The sequence below is a fragment of the Pseudophryne corroboree genome, chromosome 2, assembly GCF_028390025.1.
Source record: "Pseudophryne corroboree isolate aPseCor3 chromosome 2, aPseCor3.hap2, whole genome shotgun sequence".
Classification (NCBI taxonomy): Eukaryota; Metazoa; Chordata; class Amphibia; order Anura; family Myobatrachidae; genus Pseudophryne; species Pseudophryne corroboree.
The window spans coordinates 461,822,238-461,850,055 of record NC_086445.1 but is presented as its reverse complement, the minus strand read 5'-3'; the positions used below and the strand labels follow the sequence as shown (position 1 = coordinate 461,850,055).

The window sequence follows — 27,818 nt, the reverse complement described above, 5'->3', positions numbered from 1 at the left end:
CTTCGGCAGATTCCATGCGAGGACCTTTCAATGGGACTTACTGGACAAGTGGTCCGGATCACATATTCAGATGCATCGGTTAATCACCCTATCCCCCAGGGCCAGGGTGTCTCTTCTGTGGTGGCTGCAGAGTGCTCATCTTCTCGAGGGCCGCAGATTCGTCATTCAGGACTGGATCCTGGTGACCACGGATGCAAGCCTCCGAGGGTGGGGAGCAGTCACACTGGGAAAAAAGTTCCAAGCTCTGTGGGTAAGGTAGGAGACTTGAACAAGTATAGTTAGACCAGATGCAGTGCGCTAATCAAATGACAATAAATTAGTACTTCCCTCACAATTCCTCTGTCATGGGGTGTACCATGTATTTCAGACAAATGGAATCCATATATGGGAAAGAAAAAGTTCCAAATATAGTGTAGTATGTTCAAGACAAAACAATTTTAATACAATCAAATAAAAATTGCCAATAAAACCATTGTACAAATGATATTGCAATCAAATGGTGATAGATGGAGAATTACCAGAGAATATTATAATAAAAGCCTTAAATGGTGCCTTTAAAATGTGGCTCGCTGGTATGTTTTTCACAGAACAAATAACTCGATAATGGAAAAGTGAAGGTGGAGGTTTACCAGATTTAAGCGGGGTATGTGCCTTTAAAATGTCAACAAGGGGAGACACTGGCTCCGGAACCTGTCTCCAAAGATCACACCACTCCGTCCGTCTGGTGAATCTCCCTTCAGCAGTAGTTTTTCCTGTCACACAGTTCCAACGCGTTTCGGGATCTTTCCCTTCCTCAGGGCTGCATGACAGGAACTGGACAAACATGTGCTTTTTATGCCCTGTATAGGGATAATACCCGGGTCATGAGGTCACATGTATAAATCAATTAAAACAGCAATTGAAACATAAAATCTGTACCTGTATCAGTTACACATCCAAAAACAACTCAGTTTGAAAAACAAGAAAGTAACTGGCTAAAATATCCAATATAATAGTTTATACAAAATCGGTCCCCCGGAAGTAATAACCTCCGTACTTCCGGTCCGGTGGTGCCGTTCTTAAAATCAACATGTATTTTATATTTTTAATTCTTTGTTTCATCAAAGTTCTTTTAAAGTTCCCATTATTCATACGGTGGTGGTAGCAGTGGGTTGAAAACAGTGGATCTTTGTTGATTGGAGCTCGGCGGGTCTCGGCCGAGCACTTCCGGTCCTGTGGAACGCACCGTGGACCGCATCCCGGCTTCCGGTGACGCACTTCCTGTTCACGTCACTGGACCGCATTTGAGGCGCAGATTAGCGGTGTTGCTGAACTAAGGAAGATTCCTTAGTTAGCAAAGTTCCTATGGAATAGAACATATTTGGCTGGGTACCAGATAGGAATATGATACTTTAAAATCATATAAATAGCGGCAATGAGTACATTATAAACCTAATAAACCTTATTAATTTCTCAGTGTAAATTTAGTATAAAATTGTATAATCAGTACATTGGGGGCACAATAAATGATATACAAAGATTCAAATATAACACATAACCATGCGAGAAGTCAATTATTCTCATATTAAAGATGGTAATGTGGAAGTATGGAAATAAAATGACATTTGGAAGACATTCAAATCTAGTATATTGCCATAAAGAACATCAATGTGGATGATGAAATGAGTGAACAGTGAAAGAGCTAAATTTAGTGTGGTTTATGGAAAAAGAGGGGGGGGGGGGGGGAGGGGGACATTTTCAGAGAAACCATTTTAATTCAAAGTCTGCATTCAAGCCGTTAGGGATAAGGCTTTTTAATTTATAAAAACATTTCATCTCGGTCTTGGCCAGTCTTGTTATTTCATCTCTGTGTCTCCAGGTGTTTCTTACATTTTCAATGGCAAGAAATTCTAAGATATGTTTAGTTGAAGAGTCATGTTTTTCTTTGAAATGGCTGGATAGAGGATGGGTCATGACTCCTTTCTTAATATTTCTCACATGTTCACCGAGACGTGTTTTCAGTGACCTGCTTGTTTTGCCCACATATATCTTATGGCAACTGCACTCTATAAGGTAGATTACGTTGGTGGTGTGACAGGTCATGAAATTGTGAAGTTTGTAGGAGGTGCCGTTCACATAGAAATCTTCATATTTAGATTTGGTGGTTTGTACCTCACGGCAAGCCTGGCATGTCCCACATCTGTAGAAGCCCTTACTTCTGATTGGATGGTGGTCATGTGATGATAGTGCACTTTTAGTAAGTTTACTGTTTAGATTTGGTGCTCTGCGGTATATGAATTTGGGCTTTGCTGGTATCGTATCTTTGAGTAGTTGGTCTCTCTGTAATAGATGCCAGTGTTTCTTCACTATGGACTCAATCCTTTTATGTTGATGGGTAAATTGTGTGATAAAGGCAAATTTATGTACATCGTCCCCCAGATTTCTTTTATTTTGTCCTTTCAGGAGTTCTTCTCTGTCCTTACTCATCACCTCCTCTTTTAATTTTCCTAATCTTTCTTTGTTGTAGCCCTTATCTTCAAAACCTTTTCTCATTTGGTCGATTTGTTCTTCACATGTATTTCTCTTGCTACAATTTCTTCTTAGTCTGAGGAATTGGCTTTTGGGTACACTATTAAGCCAATCGGCATGATGTTCACTGGATATGTCTATGTAATTATTGGCGTCCGTGGGTTTTTTGTAACATTTAGTCTCCAATCTTCCTTCTTCAATATAGATGTTGAGGTCTAAGAAATGTAAATCTTTTTGGCTCTTTTTGAAGCTGAGAGTCAGATTGAAGTCATTGCTGTTTAGTGATTGACAATAATATTCTAGCTCCTCCATTGGTCCTTCCCAAAAAAAGATGATATCTATGTAGCGATACCATATTTTAAGATTTGTCTTGTAGTTGGGATTTGTTTTCACCTGTTTCTCTTCCCAATATGACATATACAAATTTGCAAAACTTGGTGCAAATTTGGTGCCCATTGCTGTGCCGACCAATTGGTTATAGTATGAGCCATTAAAATAGAAATAATTATTTTTTAATATGAATGAAATCCCTTGCAAAAGTAATTCTTTCTTGTTCTCCGTGAAGTCCGTCTTGTCCAGATAATATTTGACTGCTTCTATCCCTTTTTCATGTGGAATATTCGTGTACAGGGCTTCCACGTCTGCCGTTGCCATATACATGTTGTTCCAATTAATATTCTTAATTTTTTGTAGTGTATCTGTTGTGTCTTTTAGATGGAATTCTGTTTTACCTTCACATCAACATCCTGGAACTAAGGGCCGTATACAACGCCCTACGTCAAGCGGAGACCCTGCTTCGCGACCAACCGGTTCTGATTCAGTCAGAAGCCACCAGAATTCTTCGCTGGGCGGAGAATCACGTAAGCGCACTGTCAGCAGTGTTCATCCCGGGAGTGGACAACTGGGAAGCAGACTTCCTCAGCAGGCACGACCTCCACCCGGGAGAGTGGGGACTTCATCACGAAGTCTTCACGCAGATTGCAAGTCGGTGGGAACTGCCACAGGTGGATATGATGGCATCCCGCCTCAACAAAAAGCTACAGATTACGCCAGGTCATGAGACCCTCAGGCGATAGCTGTGGACGCACTGGTGACACCGTGGGTGTTCCAGTCGGTCTCTTTATTTCCTCCTCTTCCTCTCATACCCAAGGTGCTGAGGATAATAAGAAAAAGAGGAGTGAGAACAATCCTCATTGTTCCAGATTGGCCAAGAAGGACCTGGTATCCAGATCTGCAAGAAATGCTCACAGAGGACCCGTGGCCTCTTCCACTAAGACAGGACCTGTTGCAACAGGGGCCCTGTCTGTTCTAAGACTTACCGCGGCTGCGTTTGATGGAATGGCGGTTGAACGCCGGATCCTAGCAGAAAAGGGCATTCCGGACGAGGTCATTCCTACGCGGATAAAGGCTAGGAAGGACGTGACAGCTAAACATTATCACCATATATGGCGAAAATATGTTTCTTGGTGTGAGGCCAGGAATGCTCCTACAGAGGAATTCCAGCTGGGCCGTTTCCTTCACTTCCTACAGTCAGGAGTGAATGTGGGCCTAAAATTGGGTTCCATTAAGGTCCAGATTTTGGCCCTATCCATTTTCTTTCGAAAAGAGTTGGCTTCTCTACTAGAAGTTCAGACGTTTGTAAGGGAGTGCTGCATATTCAGCCTCCTTTTGTGCCTCCAGTGGCACCTTGGGATCTTAACGTGATGTTAAGTTTCCTGAAATCACACTGGTTTGAACCACTTAAAACGGTGGAGTTAAAATATCTCACGTGGAAAGTGGTCATGCTATTAGCCTTGGCTTCGGCTAGGCGTGTGTCAGAATTAGCGGCTTTGTCACATATAAGCCCCTATCTGGTTTTCCATATGGATAGAGCAGAATTGCGGACCCGTCCACAATTTCTGTCAAAAGTGGTGTCATCTTTTCATATGAACCAACCTATTGTGGTGCCTGTGGCTACTCGTGACTTGGAGGATTCCGAGTTACTGGATGTGGTCAGGGCTTTGAAGGTTTATGTAGCCAGAACGGCTAGAGTCAGGAAAACTGTTTATCCTGTATGCATCCAACAAGCTGGGTGCTCCTGCTTCAAAGCAAACTATTGCTCGCTGGATCTGTAACACGATTCAGCAGGCTCATTCTGCGGCTGGATTGCCGCTGCCAAAATCAGTTAAAGCCCATTCCACTAGGAAGGTGGGCTCTTCTTGGGCGGCTGCCCGAGGGGTCTCGGCATTACAACGATGCCGAGCTGCTACTTGGTCAGGTTCAAACACTTTTGCAAAGTTCTGCAAGTTTGATACCCTGGCTGAGGAGGACCTATTGTTTGCTCAATCGGTGCTGCAGAGTCATCCGCACTCTCCCGCCCGTTTGGGAGCTTTGGTATAATCCCCATGGTCCTTACGGAGTCCCCAGCATCCACTAGGACGTTAGAGAAAATAAGATTTTACTTACCAGTAAATCTTTTTCTCGTAGTCCGTAGTGGATGCTGGGCGCCCGTCCCAAGTGCGGACTTTTTCTGCAATACTTGTATGTAGTTATTGCTGCAATAAGGGCTATGTTATTGTTGCATCAGGGTTGAACTGATGCTCTGTTGTTGTTCCTACTGTTGACTGGGTAAGTTTATCACAAGTTATACGGTGTGATTGGTGTGGCTGGTATGAGTATTGCCCTGGATTTCCCAAATCCTTTCCTTGTACTGTCAGCTCTTCCGGGCACAGTTTCTCTAACTGAGGTCTGGAGGAGGGACATAGAGGGAGGAGCCAGAGCACACCAGAATCTAAATTCTTTCTTAAAGTGTCCATGTCTCCTGCGGAGCCCGTCTATTCCCCATGGTCCTTACGGAGTCCCCAGCATCCACTACGGACTACGAGAAATAGATTTACCGGTAAGTAAAATCTTATTTTTTTAGCTTAAGCAAGATGGGAGAGACAGAATTTATATATCTTGTTGTTCCTTTTTCTCATTTGTTGTGATAATGTAATAGGCACAGTATTCATATAAATTCAAACGATATGTACTGTACTTTGACACTTGTCATGGAGGTCTCTGTGTTAGTGAATCCTGCCATGAAGTAAACAGAATGCAGCAAAAGTCCAAATATCTAAATAATACACATGACACTTAGTAAACAGTTTTGCTAAATTCCCGTGATTTATCTATATCATGAAACCATTTGTTGGCTATATATCACATTTTTTGGATACAGTAATACAGAGCAGTTTGATACTACAGCCTACTTACAAAAGACTACTTTTCTCTCTTCAGTACTTCTTCGGTACTCCAGGATATTTCCTCAGATACCACACTCTGCACAGTGGACATTAGGGTTGGTGATTTTTTTTTTTTTTTTTTTTAGGTGGCTCTAAGTAATGGACGGCCAATTGAGCAATTCAGTTGTGCTGCGGCTGCCCACATTTCTGCTCAGTCTCCTGAGGTGGCGAGCACAAATGTGCAATAAGTCCATGGTTTGAACGCCCTAATCAGTACTCTTAGATAGGTTTAGCTGCTTTACGTAGCTAAACCCGATGCTTTCGGATACGACAAGTGCATTAATTAATGGGCACTATCACATGCTCATTATCCCCCCCCCCCCCCAAAAAAAAAAAAATAATAATAATTTAATTGCCCTCTAAAAGCCTGCATACTTCTTTACCCCACTACCAGGGACTAAATAATGTGAAGAAAATCCTGAAAGATAATATATCACTGGTTATTTATCTTTTGTAATCAGTGCTTACTTGTAATAAGATTTGATACGACAGTCAATTTTACCTACAGTACAGATATCCGACTATGCTATGGGGTCCTATTTGTGTTTGAAAACATAGAAATCGAAATATCTATAGCAGAGAATGGGCCAGGAAAGCATAAACAAGTAGAGACATAGCAAGGATCCAATTGCAAAGTTGCCCATTAATTCTATAGATGCTCCGATAACACAGCAAATCCTGGAAAAACAAAAATATAAAAAATTTGAGCTGGGCTATCCTTTCAGATACAAATGAACAGCAACAAATGAAAAAAGACGTAATCCCATGGGTTTGTGAATTCTTCCTGGCTTGCCCATTGGAGCAGCGAAGCACTAAATCACTTATCGAGTGATAATTATCCTATTTGTCTCAGCAGACCTGTGGCATATTTCATCTGAGGAAAGAACGTGTGATTGTTTGGTGCGAGCAGGTTTGGAAAGAGAAATTGGGGGTTTTACAGTGATTTGGTCTGTGTTACATTCGCATATTATTATGAGTTGCTGCTACGGCTCATTCCTGTTTCTATTTTTGTCTGTCTCCTAGCAACTTGGATGCTGGCTGCTATGTGTAGCAGCACACCTGTTTGTAATGCGTTATCTGACTCCAGCCTGATGATACCTATGATTAGTCTCTGTTCCTTTAATAGGGATTCTGCCCAGTTCCTATTGCCGGTGATATTACCTAGTTCCTACACCTATAACCCTTTCACACAGAGGTTTCTTCCCAGGAAATTGCCGGGTAAACCCGGGCCGTTTTCGGTGTGAAATTCCCGGGACGTCGACCTAGAAATTTACGAGGGTTGGAGACACTGGAATTTTGACCCGTGTTGTCCTTTTCACCCAGAAGAAATACCCGCGTTGATCCACAAATTACTGGATAGAACTGCTTCACCTGGTCATTTGCTCCCCTATGTGAAATGGGGTTCAGGCTGGGTCCGGCTTAATGTCCCAGCATTGGAAAGCCGGGAATTTCAGATGCTTCTGTCTGAAAAGGATGTCAGTGAGCTTGTCAAATGGTCGCTTTACCCTGTACAGTGCCCAGTATCCCAGTCTGTTCTTGCGTCCTGGTGCCCTGCCATTGTGTATCTGTATCCTGCCCCAGTCCTGTGTGTGCTGTCCCTGCAAGTCTTGCACCCGTGCCCTGTTGGAGCCTGCATAACATCTGCCATCCAGTGTGTATCATGACAGTGTGCTCCATGTCCTTGTCTTGTCGTGTCCCTCCAGTTACTTTCGCGTCTGGTCTTGATCCATGTTCAGGCTCCTGCCAAGTCTCTGTGTATATAGCCTGCCAGCTCTGTTTCGGTGTCCATCAAAGCAGGACACTTAGGGGCCTGAAAAGACCACTGTGTCAGGAGGCGGCGGCTTACCTTTGGGGTCTGGGTTCTGCCTGTCCGGCTGTTTTCTGTGCAGTGTTCTTTAGTGTTCCTCAATCACACCTCCAGCATTCAGCCTTCAGCAGCGTTCTTCTGAGTTTATCAGCCACACGTCCTAGTGAACGTTCTTAACAGTGTTCTCCAGTGTATTTTGTCCAAGTCCCTTGAGATTCGTTCTTCAGCCACTCATCCTTGAACCTCTGGTTATATGAGAAGGAATTACATGCGGCCTCCCCAGTTCCTCCCTGCTACTGCTGCTACACCTCCAACGAACGCCCAGCTTTCGGATCCTCAACATCAGCCTGTTGTGACACACTGAGAGGATTTGCAGCTGTTCTTTTGGCCTGTGGTTTATAAAGATGTGTCTGAATATTGTTCTTCCTGCTCAGAGTGCCAATATCATTCTCCCAGACACCATTTCAAAAGCCCCCTAGTGCCCATGCCTGTTATAGAGGTCCCATTTCACAGGATAGCCATGGATCTGGTTGGGCCCTTATTAAAGTCTGTATGTGGTCATCAGAATATTCTCGTAGTAGTGGATTATGCTTCTCGATATCCTGAGGCAATACCTTTTGCGTAATATGTCAACCAAGACAATAGCTAGAGAGCTGGTGCATGTTTTTAGTAGGGTGGGAATACCAAAAGAAATTTTGACTGACAAAGATAACCCTTTTATGTCTAGATTTGTAAAGTAATTATGCAAATTGATTAACGTTACACACTTGATAACCTCAGTTTATCATCTCCAAACGGATATGTTGGTAGAGGTTCAACAAGACCTTAAAAAGTATGCTGAAAAAGGTTGTTGATAAGGATGGTAAAAACTGGGATTATGTATTTCCATATTTGATGTTGGCTATTGGAGAACTACCTCAGTATTCTATGGGATTCTCTTCTTTTGATCTGTTGCATAGGAGACATCCCAGCTAAAGAGACATGGGAAGGGCAGCCCACACCCTATAAAAGCGTAATTGAACATGTATCACAGATGCAGGACAGGATTGCGGCCATAGTGCCCATTGTCGAGGAACATATGCAGCAGGCCCAACCTGCTTAACAGAGAGTATATAATCGGAATGCCCTTGTACATACATTTGCCCATGGAAATAGAGTTCTTGTTTTGATACCCACAGTGGAAAGCAAGTTTTTGTCTAAATGGCAAGGTCCGTTTGAGATCAGGGAGAAAGTGAATGAGGTTAACTATAAAGTCTAACAACTAGGCAAATGGAAGCCTAAACAAAATTACCACATTAACCTAATTAAACCCTGGAAGGATAGGGTAGCCCTGTCATCTGATCCTTGCCCACCAGTAACTTCAGTCCCCACTGTTCCAGAAGTAAAGGTCTCAGAGACACGGTCAGCTACTCAAGAGAACAAGGTTAAAGAATTCCTAACTAGGAACAGGGATATGTTCTCAGTGCTGCCTGACGGTACGGCCATAATAAAGTATAATATAGTCACAGAATTAGGGATAAAGGTCAACATAAAATCATATCGAATTCCTGAAGTACAGCAAGTGGCTGTCTCTAAAGAGATAAAGAATATGCTTGAACTTTGTGTCATCGAGGAGTCTAAGGGGTTAATTTACTAAAGGTTCTAAAAATGAAAAGTGGTGATGTCATAGCAACCAATCAAAGTCTATCTATTATTTTCTTGGATGCAGTAGGGAAATGATAGACAGAATCTGATTGGTTGCTATGGACAACATCACTTTTCATTTTTATAATCTCTAGTAAGTTTACCCCTTACAGTAAATGGTTTAGCCCTATAGTTCTAATTCTAAAACCAGATGGCAGCCTACGCTTCTGCAATAATTTTTGTAAGTTAAATGCAGTGCCCAAGTTTGATGCGTACCCTGTGTGGTTGGTTGAGTGATAGGCTAGGTACAACCAGATATCTCGCCACCCTGGACCTAACAAAAGGTTATTGGCAGATCCCATTAACAGACAGGGCAAATAAGAAAAAAACTTTCTCTGTTCCAGAAGGGCTATTTCAGTTTAGGATGTTGCCTTTTGGGTTGAATGGGTTCCCAGCACCCTTCCAACAGGCAATAGATAGAATTTTGAAACCTCACAGGTTGTATGCAGTTGCCTATCTGGATGATATGGTAATCCACAGTCTAGACTGAGGGGTAAATTTACTAAAATGGGAGTTCTATTAAGATGGGATGTTGCCCGTAGCAACCAATCAAATTCTACTTCTCATTTATCTAGCACCTTCTATAAGATAATACCTTGAATCTGACTGGTTGCTATGGGCAACATCCCATCTCAAATAGAACTCCCACCTTAGTAAATTTACCCCTGGGAGTCTCACTTAGTGAGAGTACAAGCAGTGTTGGACTCAATCAGGAAGGCAGGACTAAGAGCCAAGCCAAAGAAAAGCTGCTTAGTGATGGAAGAGGTTAAATACTTGGGGTCTGTGCAATTTTTTTGTTGCAGCATAATTTTTGAGCCTTATTTTCAATTTTAACAGTCTGTCCCGTTTACATCAATGTAACTATGCACTTTTGTTATGTTCATGTTCTGCGCTTTGGTTTATTTTTGTATGTTTTGTTATACAAAACTCAATAAAAATGTTTTTGGGTTTACCATGCAGTATGTCTGATTAAGCCCCAGCTGAACAAAATTGAGGCTATCCAAAACTGGCCCTGTCTGGTAAATAAAAAACAGTTGAGAGCCTTATTGGGGATCACTGGGTATTAATGGTTTAGTCCTATTTTTTCCACCACTGCAGTTTCTTTATCAGACTTTACCAAAGATAAACAAATATGGGGAAATGGAACCCTGAGACAGAAAAAGCATTTCAGGCATTAAAGTGGCGTTATGCATACTACCACAACCCGACTCTTCCAAAGGATTTGTGGTTCCGACGGATGCCTCAGAGGTAGGAGTAGGTGCTGTGTTGTCCCAAAATGAGATGGGGAGGAGCACCCCATTATTTATTTGAGTAGAAAACACAATGAACATGAGAATAGGTACACGATTGTTGTTAAAGAGGCCTTGGCCATTAAGTGGGCATTATCTCTTCGGAAGACGGTTTAAACTAGTGACTGATCATTGAAGTGGATGTAAATAAATGGCAGAATGCCACAGAAACAAGGTGGTTTTTAGCATTGCAAAACATTACGTTTACTGTGGAACATACACCCGAGGCACAACTAGCCAATGCAAATGCATTGTCTCACATATTCTGTTTAGGGGCTGTAAGTGTTCCGCCTCCTAGGTAAAAAAAAAACGGTGGGGGGAGTGGATGTGTGACAGTATCACTGGAATAGTGGAAGAACGCAGGTATATTTGCCACAGGATTCTTACCTATGTGCTTTAAAAGGAGAGGGAATATTGGGGGTCATTCCGACCCGATCGCTTGCTGCAGTTTGTTGCTGCAGAACTGCGCATGTGCCCGCGCCGCAGTGCGCCGGCGCATGGCAGTCGTTGCTGCCTAGCGATCGCCTCTGAGACAGAGGCGGGAGGTGGCTGAACGGCGGCGTCAAGATGCCGTTTAGTAGGCACGGTCCGGCCAACGCAGGCATGGCTGGACCATTGGGGGGGCGTGCTGCGGCGGCTGCGTGATGTTCCACGCAGCCGCTGCGGCCAGCGGCAGCGACACACAACTCCCGGCCACCGCAGGAGCTGCACTGGCCGGGAGTTACTCCACAAATACAAGAGCATCGCCATTGTGCAATGCTTTTGTATTTGTGCGGGGGGGGTCCGGCACTGATATGCGGGGCGGACTAGTCCTGTGCTGCCACCCGCATGTCAGGGAAGATGATCATAGCGGGTCTGGGACTCCAGGTCGACCACAAAAAGGTCGACACACCTTAGGTTAACACCAATTGGTCGACACACCTTAGGTCGACATGGACAAAAGGTCGACAGGAACAAGGTCGACATGGAAAAAGATCGACATGTTTTTTTGGTGTTGTTTTCTTCGTAGAGTGACCGGGAACCCCAAATAGTGCACCGCATCCCCTCGCATGGCTCGCTTCGCTCGCCATGCTTTGGGCATGGTGCCTTCGCTCGGCACAGATTACCGTTCCAATCGTAGTCCACGTGGATAGTTAAGTATGAAAAGTTTCTACAAAAAGAAAAAAATTGTGAGACTCATGTCGACCTTTTTCTATGCCGACCTTGTTCCTGTCGACCTTTTGCCCATGTCGACATTTTGTCCAGGTCGACCTAAGGTGTGTCGACCAATTGGTGTCAACCTAAGGTGTGTCGACCTTTTTGTTGTCGACCTGGAGTCCGGATACCGATCATAGCTGTGCTAAATTTAGCACAGCTACGATCAACTTGAAATGACTCCCATTGTGTTGGTTCTGAGAGTGCTTCTGGTAAGAACCAGACAAGGGTCCTGGCCTAGTTCGGGTCTTTGGGCTTTTAGCCTCACAGAAGGCAAATTAGGGCTTTCAGCTGTATGGGTGTGTTAAAAAGGCTGTCAGCCTGATCATTTTTTCCCTCACACTGCTTGGGGAAAAAGAGAGATTATGGAGTCTTGATAATGTCGATATTATCTTAAACCATAAAGCTATACCTTTAAACACACTTTTACCATGGAGACGCTGCGGCCGCTAGACTTAATATGCACTCTACGTACTTTGTATGCTATTTGCGTACAGAGTCCCGTACCTTGTACGGACTTAGCGTACAAACGCTGCGCTGGGGGTACAAAGTACACACAGCGCGCACACACTCAGGGTTATACTTTAAACCTTATTCAGCGCTGACGGTACAAAGTACCCGCAGCGCGTACACACCTTATCAATACACTTTTAAACCTTATACAGTTAGGTAATGTAATACGCTTTAAACCCTAGCAGGGAAAAGAGGACACAACACCGATTTGTAGTTAAACACTGGGCTCCGACACCACAGCGTATATATCTGGAAGGGGATAACAATACTATTTATACACTACAATACAACAGCGTAAATGGCTACAGTCAATGTACATACGTGAGAATAATCACATGCGCTTCCTGGTTCAGTCCTCCGCTAATCAGGTAGATAGCGTTAAGAGTCTTCTGACCGGCCAGCCAGCAACAGGCTTTTTATACACTACTTCCAAAAGCAATACAATGGATACTGTAATCCCTTTGTCCATTGGACACAGAGATGCATCTTTACATTACAGGAGACGTCATAGGTTGATTTGAAAAGGTGGGCGATGTCTTTCTCAACTGCTCTTGTGGGTGGTCTCCTCTGGATTCCCGCCGCATACATAATATACAGTAAATACAGTTTATATCTATATTCTACTTTTGCACATAACTATACGCAGGAACATGCGATCTTCCTCTAACCAACACCGGAATGTTACCCTTAAAATACCCTACAGCTGGATACCAGACATCACCGTATAACCTTAGTCTGTCCCTTCTTATCATGCAAAGGCGAATCCCTTAGTCCTGGAATCATTTAAACTGTTGATACTTGCTGATGTGGTGCAGGGGGGCTATGTGTACAATGTGCACTATTTGGATTAAATATGTAATGTTTTGATAACCCTCTATGCGTTCACAAACTCCGCCGTAAATACCCATACCACGCGCAGGACCGCGGGAGCGACCATACGCAAATTGCGGATATGTGCACGCACGGCGGAACAAGTGCACGCGCAGCGGGCATGTGTGTGTGGTTAGTACGTAATGTGTGTACTGGAATATTTTTCGACTTTGACAGTCTCCTGCCATATACCCCAGGAGATGGTACCTGTTCCCCTGACCCTGTTAATATAAATGTGTGTGTGTGTGTGTGTGCGTGTGTATGTAGGTATGTATTTAGATGTATGTAGGTATGTATATGTAAACCACAGGTGGTCCATTACACTGTCAAGTACAGGGCATTTGTACAAGTTTTAAGATCAGTATTAAAATGTAACACGATGAAGTTTAAATTGAAAAATTAATAAAAAATTGTTACGTCAAAGTACATAGCTATGTTTATTTTATAGGTGGAAATAAAATGTATCACTTATACCCAACACAATATCACAAAATTTGGTTGGCACGTATGAGACAAGTCAACTCCACCACAGTTTTATAAAGGAAACATCTACTTGATAAATTCCCCTCCCCTCTACTCCATTTTTTTTCTTTTATGAAAACCTATGAGAAAGAGGTATAATTTAACTTGTCACCCTATATTGAAAACTCAAAAGATACACAGCTACAGATTTTCTTTTACAGTGTCACATATGGGACCGTTTTACTAATTTTTATGCTATATCCCAGGAATTTTTAGTTTTAAAGCTCTACAAGCTGGCACTATTTATTGTACCGTATAGTAGTTTACATAGTATTTGCCAATAAAATAAATGTTGGGTTTTTTTTTCTGTCTCTACAGCTTGTCTCCTGTTTTCAAGCTAGTAATATATTTTCATTTTTTGTTTTTTTTCAAATTACATTTCAAGTTGTGGCTGTTTAACTAGTCAGACATCTGTTTTAATCAGAAAAAAAACAAAATAATGCATGTTTAGAATTAATAGTAAAACATCTTGTTGACTGTTCATTTGATATTTTATTGCTGCAAAACATCTGGAACATTATTTTAATCCCTTCTATGGGGAAATCTGTAATCGTGTGTTGCTAAATCACATTTTCTATGTTAACATGAGCTTGATGGTCTGGTCTTTTGTTTTGCCATCACGCTCTTGAAAGATTGTTTATGTATCACAGGTCCAAATGTATCCCTTCTCACATCTATACTCCCCAGTCCTACATCTTCATGATAGTACACCTGTGCAGTTTAGAACAATCTAGCATCTGAGTTTTATTGTAATTGAGAAGTAAACATAATAGCCTGGCAGCCCCACAGTGAGATTAGTTAGTTGCATCGTAGCCAAGCTACCTCCCACATTTTCTTATTCTCACAAACATAATGCACCAAATATTTGTAGATCACACCAAAAGGGATGCTGTTTTAAGGATCTGCTGTACTGCAATTTCTATTCAGCTGCTGGAACCACAGAGCTAAATGGTCTTTGTTACTGTCCTATGTTTGGCGTCTGGTCCCACTGACTAAATCCGTTATTGCTGTTTCTATCTCATTTAGCTGTTGGTCCCACTGGACCCCCATTATTTCCCCTTAACTACTTCCCTCCTAGCTAGTTGTTAACAAAAGCTGTTTTATATCCTGCACCCCCCACATTAACATGTTTCCTTAAGCAGAATGAAACCTCAGACCCATAAATCATCCTCAGCTGTTCTCCTACTTATGCTGCTGGCAACATCTACCAACCCAGGCCCTGTAAAATCCCCACTGTCTGCTCACACTCCTCATTCCTCCCCAAACCCTCCACCCATCTCGCATATCCAATCCACTTAAAACTTATTCACATATCTCCACTATTGTCCCTTCTCTTTTATATTTGCACTAGGCAATGTAAGATCGGTTTGAGACAAAATTGCACCCATCCACACTCTGCAAATGTAAAAATTTGTTAACCGCCTTTGGTATTACAGAAAGCAAGCTTACCATATCTGACAGTACATCCCCTACAGTTTTCTTCTACAGCCACACTCTCAGACCCAGAAATAGGCAAGGTGGTACAGCAGTATTCTGCATTCTCCATACTGCTCATTACCCCTGAAACCCTAACTGTCCTACACTATGCTTATATTCCCTTCTCTCCAACTTCGTGTTGCTGTCATAAATTGCCCCCCATGTCCAGTTTCCCAGCTACAGTAATTGAAAGCTTTGCTTCTGGCTCACTTAATTTTATTTTATTTTGTCCTGGCCACTGTTGTATTAGTTGACATTAACATTCCAGTTAGCAACTTTACTGTTAACTTTCAGTTATTTCTTTCTACAATTACTGTATAAGGGTTCAGCCACTGTATCCTTCTGACTGATACAAAATAGGTCACACCTACGGTTATACGGATCTCCAAGTCCTGATGTAGTAAGGGATGAGCTTAATGCACTTACTTACAATACTAGTATAATTTACAATTAGAATTTATAACGCCTCTAATTACACAAAGCACCCCTTTATGTATGTATATGTATGTATGTATGTATGTATGTATATATATATATATGTGTGTGTGTGTATGTATGTATGTATGTATATATATATATATATATATATATATATATATATATATATATATATATATATATGCGGGGGGTGGGATGAGGTATTACAAGCGACCGAGGTGTCTAATCAATGATTAAGTACAACAGGTACTAATAAATAATAAAATTTAATATTTAGGAGTACAAAGCACTAAAAAAAGGGGGGAGGAGTAACATGCAATAAAATGTAAAAATCGCTGGATTGGTACAAAAAAGAAGTAAAAAGGGGAGGGGGTTTATGCTAAAGAATACATCAGGGTACATATATCAAAATTCATAAAAGTACATAATAACACTAAAATAAAAAAAAAATAAAAAATTTTTGTTATATAAAAAAAAATTCTTTTAAAATCAAAAATGCATACGATAAAATACAGTAAAAGGTGAGGAGAAGTAGCTTATCTTTTATAAGTTTGAGATGTGATCAGAAAGTGACTTTCTGATCACATCTCAAACTTATAAAAGATAAGCTACTTCTCCTCACCTTTTACTGTATTTTATCGTATGCATTTTTGATTTTAAAAGAATTTTTTTTTATATAACAAAAAAATTTTTATTTTTTTTATTTTAGTGTTATTATGTACTTTTATGAATTTTGATATATGTACCCTGATGTATTCTTTAGCATAAACCCCCTCCCCTTTTTACTTCTTTTTTGTACCAATCCAGCGATTTTTACATTTTATTGCATGTTACTCCTCCCCCCTTTTTTTAGTGCTTTGTACTCCTAAATATTAAATTTTATTATTTATTAGTACCTGTTGTACTTAATCATTGATTAGACACCTCGGTCGCTTGTAATACCTCATCCCACCCCCCGCACCATTTTTCTAGTAGGCATATATACCAGTGCTTACAATTTTCTTTGAGGTACCAAAGCTGACGCCCTAAATTGCATAAGGGAGTGTCCATCAGGTGTTGTTCTGATATTTGTCTCAGAGCATATATACATATTTTTCCTATACTGTTGTTTACAAAATTAGATACTGTTTTTGTGGCGCTATTAGCTTCTTTTGTACACATATATATATATATATATATATATATATATATATATATATATACATATACACACACACACACTGCCACTACCTGTACTATAAGGGCCATGCCCCCAAATCTCTCTAGCTATAATTGCACAGTCTCTGCAACACAAGTACAGTAGCTCTCAGTTAATTTGTCTTACAATATGTCTATCAAAAGCCATGTTAGTTATAGTGTAGCAAACAGCGATCAAAGCTTTTTCAAATACTTAGGTTCTACAAGAATATATATGAAATAGACTAATAAAATAAAGTATTTTATTTACCAAAGGAGTACATTGCTTAGTTATAAAATGGTAAAACTAAATGTGTTAAGATAACAATAGCAGAGTTGTTCTCAAACTCTGTCCTCATGGACCCACAGAGTTCACATTTTCCCGATCACCTAGCAGGTGTACAGGTGTAGTCATTCTGTATCTCACTGATACATTTTAAAAGATTCTGTGAGGAGACCTGTAAAACGCGAATTATTTGTGTTCCTGGGGACTGAGTTTGAGAATCTGTGCAATAGACAATAAATGTGATGCAGTTCAAATATGGAAGCCCCAGAACCTGCCTGCATATGGAGAAATAGGAAACATAAAATAGTCCGAGAGGTCACGTAGCTTGGGACCAATCCTGGGCACTTGGCTTTTAGTTCCAGATGGATACTGTAGATTGAGATTTCACTTTCCACCAACAACTTTGTTAGACCCCCACAAGACAGATGTCTTAGGATAAGGCATCAGAATGAACTAATCGCTTGACCAGGAATTACAAGCTATAGGGCTTTTCTCTTACGTCCTAGGGAATACTGGGAATCCATTTAGTACCATGGGGTATAGACTGGTCCACTAGGAGCCTTGGGCACTTTAAGAATTTGATAGTGTGCGCTGGCTCCTCCATCTATGCCCCTCCCACCAGACTCAGTTTAGAAAATGTGCCCGAAGGATCCGATCACATCTCTGGAAGCTCCTGAAGAGTTTTCTACATTTATTTTCTGAGTTTGTTATTTTCAGGCAGGACTGGATGGCACCAGCCTGCCTGCTTCGTGGGACTTAGGGGGGGGATGGCCCAACCTTGCTCAGGTTTAATGGTCCCGTTCCCCGCTGACAGGACACTAGCTCCTGAAGGAACTATTCGCAGGCCCCACCACGGTGAGCGTACATTCCCGCAGCATGCCGCCACCCCTAACAGAGCCTGAAGAGTGGTGAGTACTAAGCAGGCATCTTGGTTAGCGGGTCGCCGGCCATTATGGCGGCATGAGGGTACGGAGACGCACGGCTTCTAACAGGGGCGGACTGTGTCTCCCGACTGTGTACACAGATGCTGAGCAGCGGACACAGTACCCAGACTGGCAACAAAGACATAAAAGGAGTTGTTGGTGTCCATTTTATGCACATAACACATACAGCCAGTATAAAGAAGAGTGGGAAGACCGCACGCCATTGAAGGGGCGGGGCTTCACTATGAGCTGATCCTGCTGCTCACAGGCGCCATTTTCCCTACTGCAGCTATACAGATGCTGACTGACAGGGACGCGCAGCTCCTCCGGAGTGACTCCAGATTACCTCAGTGGTACCAGGGGGTCATAGCAAGGGGAGCGATTATAAGTGTATTAAGTCCCTAATCTAGGTACTTAGTCTGTGACCCAGCTAAGCTTGGCATTCGCAATAAGGGCGCTGTGTGCTGGTTCCATAATCTCTGTCTCTCCCTGGAAGGGCTCTTTGTGGGTTAATTGTGCATTTAACCTTTTCCTGTGTGTGTGCTATCACTATACAGTATGTCAGGCAAAGAGTGTGTTTCATGTAAGGTACAATGTTCCTCTACCCACTAGTGTGTTCTCGGTGTAGCATCCCTTCCCAGGCTAGTGGGGCTGAACCAGCATTGCTGGACTCCATTAGGGGAATGATTTCTTCCATTTCTACTAACTTGAAAGAGATGCAATACTTAAGACAATCCATAACAACAGGAGAGGTGTTTATTCACACTCCAACTCCCGGCGCAATTAAACCAATAATATTTGTTTATTTATTTAACTTCAGCTGCACACATTAAAGGATTGGCTAAATCCTCAAACAATTTAAATAAAGAAAAAAGGAAAACAATGGTGCGCTTGAATTAAATGTAAACCATTTATAATTATTTGTGTCAATATGTGTCCGCTTTCACTCACCGCCGAAATCAACAACAAAGAGTCTGCCTTGATTTATATAATTATGTTACTCAAATAAATTGACACACATACATAGATAACTAAAAAATCTGTGTATACCACACACTAGAATAGAGGACGGATAGAATCCACTTACTAAAAGAGATTGGCAACAGCAGTGTAATTGTATTAATGGCAACAATGTGTTTAAAGTGACACTAAACAGATTATGCAGTCTGTTACATTCAATTATGTCACAATGTATATCAGTACTGTAACAACTGCCAGTAAATATATCACACAAGTCTCTCCAATCCTCCTGCTACTGGCGTCCCAGTGCAGAGGATTGATGCTGAATTCTTACCCGAACCTGCGGGAATGTCCAGTCTTAGGATGCACGCACCCGACAATCCATGTCTGAGTTTCTGAAAAGAGACTCAGTACTCAAATCAGCGTCTTAGTCCCCTGCCATTTGTCCGCAAAAACGTACTTTGGCCTATATCCTGCAGTCTGACATGGAGGAGGGTGAGGTGGACTCCGATGTGGGGGAGGGTACTCTGTCGCAGAGAATAGAGGCTCTCATAAAAGCTATCAGAGAAGTTCTGAATATCCCTGGTAAAGTGACGGAGGAGATTAAGGAATCTCATTTTAATATAAAGAAGAAATCCTCAGCCACTTTTCCTGTGTCAAAGGAACTTAATGCCCTGTTTGAAGAACCGTGGGTTAATCCAGATAAGAAATTTCAAATCCCTAAATGGTGGTGATCATCTTTTCCTTTTCCTCCCGAGGATAGGAAAAAATTGGAAAATCCACCAATAGTGGATGCATCGGTCTCCAGGCTCTCACTGAAAATTGTATTGCCTGTCCCAGGTGCAGCCTCCCTAAAAGACGCGGCTGATCGCAAAATTGAGACTACACTTAAATCTTTGTATACAGCTGCAGGGGTGGATCACTATAGCATGTGGGGTGGATTACGCGAGCCATTGCTAAATGGTCAGGTAACATAATTGAGGGGTTAAATACCTTGCCTCAAGGGGAGATTATTTTGCTCCTGCAACATATACAGGACTCTGCGAACTTTATAGTAGAAGCCATAAAAGAGAGGCTTGCTTAATGCATGCACCACAGCTATGGCAATGTCGGCACGCAGGGGTTTATGGCTAAGCCAGTGGACTGCGGATGTGGACTCCAGGAAAGGTGCGGAAAGCCTACCTTTCACATGCGAGGCCTTATTTGGAGTTGAACTCGACAAATGGATCTCCAAAGCTACTGCGGGTTAGTCTACATGCCTTCCTTCTGCAGCTACCCCAGATAGGAAGACCTATTCAGGACCCAACCTACAGTCCTCTTGGATGGCCAATTTTAGGGGCAAGGCCAGAGGTTCTTCCGCCGCCAGAGGTGCACCACGGAAACCTGCTACTGCAGGTTCACAGGAACAGAGTTCAGGCTCTGCTTCCTCATAACCTTCCGCATGACGATGGACTGCAATGCCTGGAAGTCTGTCAGGTGGGAGCACGGCTAAAATGCTTCAGTCACATCTGGACAAGATCGTGCCAGGATCCCTGTGTCATAGACTTTATATCCTAGGGCTACAGACTGGAGTTCCAGGAGATCCCACCTCACAGATTATTCAAATCAGGCTTACCAGTTTCACAAGGGGAAAGAATACCTTACAGGACGCCATTCAAAAACTATTACAGACCCAAATCATTGTTCCAGTTCCACCTCATCTACAAAACAAGGGTTACTATTCCAGCTTGTTTGTAGTACAAAAGCCGGGCGCTTTGGTAAGACCGATTTTGAATCTCGAGTTGTTGAACCCGTGCTTACGGGTGTTCAAATTCAAGATGGAGTCTCCGACAGCGGTGATCTCGGGTCCGGAGGAGGGGGATTTCCTAGTGTCTCTGGATATCAAGGATGCGTACCTTCATATTCCGATCTGGCCGCTTCACCAAGCTTATCTACGATTTGCACTGCAGGACTGTCACTACCAGTTTCAGGCCCTGCCATTTGGTCTCTCCACAGCACAGAGGGTGTTCACCTAAGTGATGGCAGAGATGATGTTACTACTCCGCAAACAAGGAGTGAGCATAATTCCGTACCTGGACAATCTTCTGGTAAAGGCACCGTCCAAGGAACAACTGTTGGAGAACATTGCCCTCTCGACCAGACTACTTCTGGATCATGTGTGGATTCTGAATTTTCCAAAAACTCACATAGAACCAACGCAGAGGCTTCAGTTCCTGGGAATGATCAGAAAGTGTTCCTTCCCTTGGAAAAGGCGATTTGTAATCCAGTTGATGGTTTGGGCTGTCTTGAAGCCGACTCAAATCTCAGTGTATCTCTGCATACGCCTTCTGGGGAAAATGGTGGCTTCTTACGAAGCAATTCAGTACGGGAGGTTTCATGTGAGACCCTTCCAGCTGGATCTGTTGGACAAATGGTCCGGATCACATCTTCACATGCACCAGAGGATCTGTCCCCAAAAGCCAGGATCTCCCTCCTGTGGTGGCTACAGACTTCTCACCTTGTTGAGGGCCGCAGGTTTGGGATTCAGAATTGGATTCTGCAAGCCTCAGAGGTTGGGGCGCAGTCACCCAGGGGGTACAGTTTCAGGGCAAGCTGCATTTCTTCTTCAGAATCAGGCTATTCATGTCCAGTCGAACAGTGTGATGGCAGTGACGTACATAAACCGACAGGGCGGAACGAAAAGCAGAGCTGCAATGTCAGAGGTGTCAAGAATTCTCCTCTGGGTGGAAAAACACGCAGTGGCATTGTCGGCAGTCTTCATCCCGGGAGTAGACAACTGGGAAGCAGACTTCCTCACCAGACACGATCTGCACTTGTGGGAATGGGACCTTCACCCAGAGGTGTTCCAGTGGTTGACATATCAGTGGAGAGATCCACAAATCAACATGATGGCCTCTTGACTGAACAAGAAACTCAAGCGGTATTGTTCCAGGTCGAGAGACCCACAAACAGTGGCGGTAGACGCTCTGACAACTCCGTGGGTCTACCAGCTGGTGTACGTGTTTTCTCTGATCCCAAGAATTCTAAAAAGAATAAAAAGGGAAAAGGTTCAAGCAATCCTCATTGCTCCAGACTGGCCACGAAGGGCCTGGTATGTGGATCTTCTCGAGATGCTCCTCGAAGATCCGTGGCCTTTACCTCTTCGCGAGGATCTTCTGCAACCGGGCCCATTCGTCTATCAAGACTTACCGTGGCTCCATTTAATGGCATGGAAGTTGAACGGCTGATTCTAGCCAGGAGAGGGATTCCGGACAAGGTCATTCCGACTGTGATCCAAGCTAGAAAGGGGGTAACGTCTAAACATTACCATTGTATCTGAAGGAAATTTGTGTGTTCGTGTGAGAGCAAACAATATTCTGTGGTGGAATTTCATCTGGGACGTTTCCTGATTTTTCTGCAGTCGGGAGTGGATGCGGGCCTACGTCTAGACTCCATAAAAGTCCAGATTTCGGCCTTGTCTATTTTTTTTCAGAAACAATTGGCTTCTCTCCCTGAGGTCCAGATGTTCTTGAAAGGTGTTCTGCACATCCAACCTCCCTTTGTGCCTCCAACAGCACCTTGGGATCTCAACTTGGTGCTGCAGTTCCTCCAATCGGACTGGTTTGAACCGTTACAGGAGGTAGACGTAAAGTACAGTACCTTACGTGGAAGACCGTCACACTGTTGACATTGGCTTCGGCTAGATGTGTGTCGGAGTTGGGGGTGTTGTCTTACAAGAGCCCTAACTGATTTTCCATGAGGACAGACCTGAACTCAGGACTTGTCAGCAATTTCTTCCTAAGGTGGTTTCCGCGTTTCTACATCTACTACTTCAAAGTTTTTGGATGTTGTGAGGGCTTTGAAGGTGTACGTAAAGAGGACAGCTTGTCACAGGAAATCTGACTTGCTGTTCGTTCTCTAAGATCCCAATAAAATTGGGTGTCCTGCTTCAAAGCAGTCAGTTGCACGCTGGATCAGGCTCACTATCCAGCATGCTTATTCCACGGTAGGCTTGCCGGTTCCAAAATCTGTACAGGCCCACTCTACTAGGTCGGTGGGTTCTTCTTGGGTGGCTACCCAGGGTGTCTCGGCTTTACAGCTCTGCCGAGCAGCCACTTTGTCAAGTATGAACATGTTTGCAAAGTTTTACAAGTTCGATGATATGTCCTCTGAGGACCTTCAGTTTGGTCAACTAGTTCTGCAGGAACCTCAGCACTCTCCCACCCGGTTTGGGAGCTTTGGTATTTCCCCGTGGTACTAAATGGATTCCCAGTATCCCCTAGGACGTAAGAGAAAATAGGATTTTAATTACCTACCGGTAAATCCTTTTCTTGTAGTCCATAGGGGATGCTGGGCGCCCGCCGAGTGCTTTGTTCTTCCTGTGCTGTTACTTGGTTAAGTAATGTTTCTCTAACGTCCTAAGTGGATGCTGGGGACTCCGTAAGGACCATGGGGAATAGCGGCTCCGCAGGAGACTGGGCACAAAAGTAAAGCTTTAGAACTACCTGGTGTGCACTGGCTCCTCCCCCTATGACCCTCCTCCAAGCCTCAGTTAGATTTCTGTGCCCGAACGAGAAGGGTGCACACTAGGTGGCTCTCCTGAGCTGCTTAGTGAAAAGTTAGTTTTAGGTTTTTTATTTTCAGTGAGACCTGCTGGCAACAGGCTCACTGCATCGAGGGACCAAGGGGAGAAGAAGCGAACTCACCTGCGTGCAGAGTGGATTGGGCTTCTTAGGCTACTGGACATTAGCTCCAGAGGGACGATCACAGGCCCAGCCATGGATGGGTCCCAGAGCCGCGCCGCCGGCCCCCTTACAGAGCCAGAAGACAGAAGAGGTCCGGAAAATCGGCGGCAGAAGACGTCCCGTCTTCAACAAGGTAGCGCACAGCACTGCAGCTGTGCGCCATTGCTCTCAGCAACTTCACACTCCGGTCACTGAGGGTGCAGGGCGCTGGGGGGGGGGGGGGGGCGCCCTGAGACGCAATAAAAACACCTTGGATGGCAAAAAATGCATCACATATAGCTCCTGGGCTATATGGATGTATTTAACCCCTGCCAGAATACATAGAAAAATGGGAGATAGGCTCCGCCCACTTATCGGCGGCCTTATCTCCTCAGCACACTGGCGCCATTTTCCCTCACAGCTCCGTTGGAGGGAAGCTCCCTGGCTCTCCCCTGCAGTCACTACACTACAGAAAGGGTTAAAAAAGAGAGGGGGGGGCACTAATTACGCGCAGTATTAAAGATACAGCAGCTATAAGGGGAAAAACACTTATATAAGGTTATCCCTGTATATATATAGCGCTCTGGTGTGTGCTGGCAAACTCTCCCTCTGTCTCCCCAAAGGGCTAGTGGGGTCCTGTCCTCTATCAGAGCATTCCCTGTGTGTGTGCTGTATGTCGGTACGTTTGTGTCGACATGTATGAGGAGAAAAATGATGTGGAGACGGAGCAGATTGCCTGTAATAGTGATGTCACCCCCTAGGGGGTCGACACCTGAGTGGATGAACTGTTGGAAGGAATTACGTGACAGTGTCAGCTCTGTATAAAAGACAGTGGTTGACATGAGACAGCCGGCTACTCAGCTTGTGCCTGTCCAGACGTCTCATAGGCCGTCAGGGGCTCTAAAGCGCCCGTTACCTCAGATGGCAGATATAGACGCCGACACGGATACTGACTCCAGTGTCGACGGTGAAGAGACAAATGTGACTTCCAGTAGGGCCACACGTTACATGATGGAGGCAATGAAAAATGTTTTACACATTTCTGATAATACGAGTACCACCAAAAAGGGGTATTATGTTCGGTGAGGAAAAACTACCTGTAGTTTTCCTGAATCTGAGAAATTAAATGAGGTGTGTGATGATGCGTGGGTTTCCCCCGATAACAACTGATAATTTCTAAAATGTTATTGGCATTATATCCTTTCCCGCCAGAGGTTAGGGTGCGTTGGGAAACACCCCCTAGGGTGGATAAAGCGCTCACACGCTTGTAAGGGCTCTACCCTCTCCTGAGATGGCCGCCCTTAAGGATCCTGCTGATAGAAAGCAGGAGGGTATCCTAAAATGTATTTACACACATACTGGTGTTATACTGCGACCAGCAATCGCCTCAGCCTGGATGTGCAGTGCTGGGTTGGCGTGGTCGGATTCCCTGACTGAAAATATTGATACCCTAGATAGGGACAGTATATTTTTGCCTATAGAGCATTTAAAAGATGCATTTCTATATATGCGTGATGCACAGCGGAATATTTGCCGACTGGCATCAAGTCTAAGTGCGTTGTCCATTTCTACCAGTAGAGGGTTATGGACACGACAGTGGTCAGGTGATGCGGATTTCAAACGGCATTTGGAAGTATTGCCTTATTAAGGGGAGGAGTTATTTGGGGTCGGTCTTTCAGACCTGGTGGCCACGGCAACAGCTGGGAAATCCACGTTTGTACCCCAGGTCGCCTCTCACGCCGTATTATCAGGCGCAGTCTTTTCGTGGACAAGTGGGCAAAAGGTTCCTCATTTCTGCCCCGTGACAGAGGGAGAGGAAAAAGGCTGCAGAAATCAGCCAGTTCCCAGGAACAGAAACCCTCTCCCGCCTCTGCCAAGCCCTCAGTATGACGCTGGGGCTTTACAAGCAGAATCAGGCACGGTGGGGGGCCCGTCTCAATGAATTTCAGCGCGCAGTGGGCTCACTCGCAAGTAGACCCCTGGATCCTTCAGGTGATATCTCAGGGGTACAAATTGGAATTCGAGACGTCCCCCCCTCGCCGTTTCCTAAAGTCGGCTTTACCGATGTCTCCTTCTGACAGGGAGACAGTTTTGGAAGCCATTCACAAGCTGTATTCCCAGCAGGTGATAATCAAGGTACCCCTCCTGCAACAGGGAACGGGGTATTATTCCACACTGTTGTGGTACCGAAGCCGGACGGCTCGGTGAGACCGATTCTAAATCTAAAATCTTTGAACACTTACATACAGAGGTTCAAATTCAAGATGGAGTCACTCAGAGCAGTGATTGCGAACATGGAAGAAGGGGACTACATGATGTCTCGGGACATCAAGGATGCTTACCTTCATGTCCAAATTTACCCTTCTCACCAAGGGTACCTCAGGTTTATGGTACAGAACTGTCACTATCAGTTCAGACGCTGCCGTATGGATGGTCCACGGCACCCCGGGTCTTTACCAAGGTAATGGCCGAAATGATGATATTCCTTCGAAGGAAGGGAATTTTAGTTATCCCTTACTTGGACGATTCCCTGATAAGGGTAAGATCCAGGGAACAGTTGGAGGTCGGTGTAGCACTATCTCAGGTAGTGTTGCGGCAGCACGATTGGATTCTCAATATTCCAAAATCGCAGCTGGTTCCGACGACTCGTCTTCGTTTCCTAGGGATGATCCTGGACACAGTCCAGAAAAAGGTGTTTCTCCCGGAGGAGAAAGCCAGGGAGTTATCCGAGCTAGTCAGGAACCTCCTAAAACCGAGCCAAGTCTCAGTGCATCAATGCACAAGGGTTCTGGGTAAAATGGTGGCTTCCTACGAAGCAATCCCATTCGGCAGATTCCACGCATGAACTTTCCAGTGGGACCTGCTGGACAAATGGTCCGGGTCGCATCTTCAGATGCATCAGCGGATAACCCTGTCACCAAGAACAAGGGTGTCCCTCCTGTGTTGGTTGCAGAGTGCTCATCTTCTAGAGGGCCGCAGATTCGGCATTCAGGACTGGGTCCTGGTGACCACGGATGCCAGCCTGCGAGGCTGGGGAGCAGTCACACAGGGAAGGAATTTCCAGGGCTTATGGTCAAGCCTGGAGACATCACTTCACATAAATATCCTGAAGCTAAGGGCCATTTACAATGCTCTAAGCTTAGCAAGACCTCTGCTTCAAGGTCAGCCGGTGTTGATCCAGTCGGACAACATCACGGCAGTCACCCACGTAAACAGACAGGGTGGCACAAGAAGCAGGAGGGCAATGGCAGAAGCTGCAAGGATTCTTCGCTGGGCGGAAAATCATGTGATAGCACTGTCAGCAGTATTCATTCCGGGAGTGGACAACTGGGAAGCAGACTTCCTCAGCACGACCTCCACCCGGGAGAGTGGGGACTTCACCCAGAAGTCTTCCACATGATTATAAACCGTTGGGAAAAACTCGACAGGTATTGTGCCAGGTCAAGGGACCCTCAGGCAATAGCTGTAGACGCTCTGGTAACACCGTGGGTGTACTAGTCAGTGTATGTGTTCCCTCATCTGCCTCTCATACCCAAGGTACTGAGATTGATAAGATGGAGAGGAGTAAGCACTATATTCGTGGCTCCGGATTGGCCAAGAAGGACTTGGTAACCGGAACTTCAAGAGATGCTCACGGAGGATCCGTGGCCTCTACCTCTAAGAAGGGACCTGCTCCAGCAAGGACCCTGTCTGTTCCAAGACTTACCGCGGCTGCGTTTGACGGCATGGCGGTTGAACGCCGGATCCTGAAGGAAAAAAGGCATTCCGGATGAAGTCATCCCTATCCTGATCAAAGCCAGGAAGGATGTAACCGCAAAACATTATCACCGCATTTGGCGAAAATATGTTGCGTGGTGCGAGGCCAGTAAGGCCCGACGGAGGAAATTCAACTGGGTCGATTCCTACATTTCCTGCAAACAGGAGTGTCTATGGGCCTGAAATTAGGGTCCATTAAGGTTCAAATTTCGGCCCTGTCAATTTTCTTCCAAAAAGAACTAGCTTCAGTCCCTGAAGTTCAGACGTTGTAAAAGGGGTACTGCATATACAGCCTCCTTTTGTGCCTCCAGGGGCACCTTGGGATCTCAATGTAGTTTTTGGGTTCCAAAAGTCACATTGGTTTGAACCACTTAAATCTGTGGAGTTTAAAATATCTCACATGGAAAGTGGTCATGCTGTTGGCCCTGGCCTGGGCCAGGCGCGTGTCAGA

General features: G+C 44.2%; 1 protein-coding gene and 1 long non-coding RNA gene across 3 annotated transcripts in view; one reads left to right on the top strand and one right to left on the bottom strand.

Moving 5' to 3' along the window:
• LOC135028178 (S-adenosyl-L-methionine-dependent tRNA 4-demethylwyosine synthase TYW1-like) overlaps positions 1 to 27,818 on the top strand; it is a 590,293-nt gene that overhangs the window by 401,630 nt on the left and 160,845 nt on the right. The gene's annotated exons all lie outside the window — the stretch shown is intronic.
• LOC135050879 (uncharacterized) overlaps positions 1 to 27,818 on the bottom strand; it is a 59,746-nt gene that overhangs the window by 20,512 nt on the left and 11,416 nt on the right. The window lies entirely within an intron of this gene.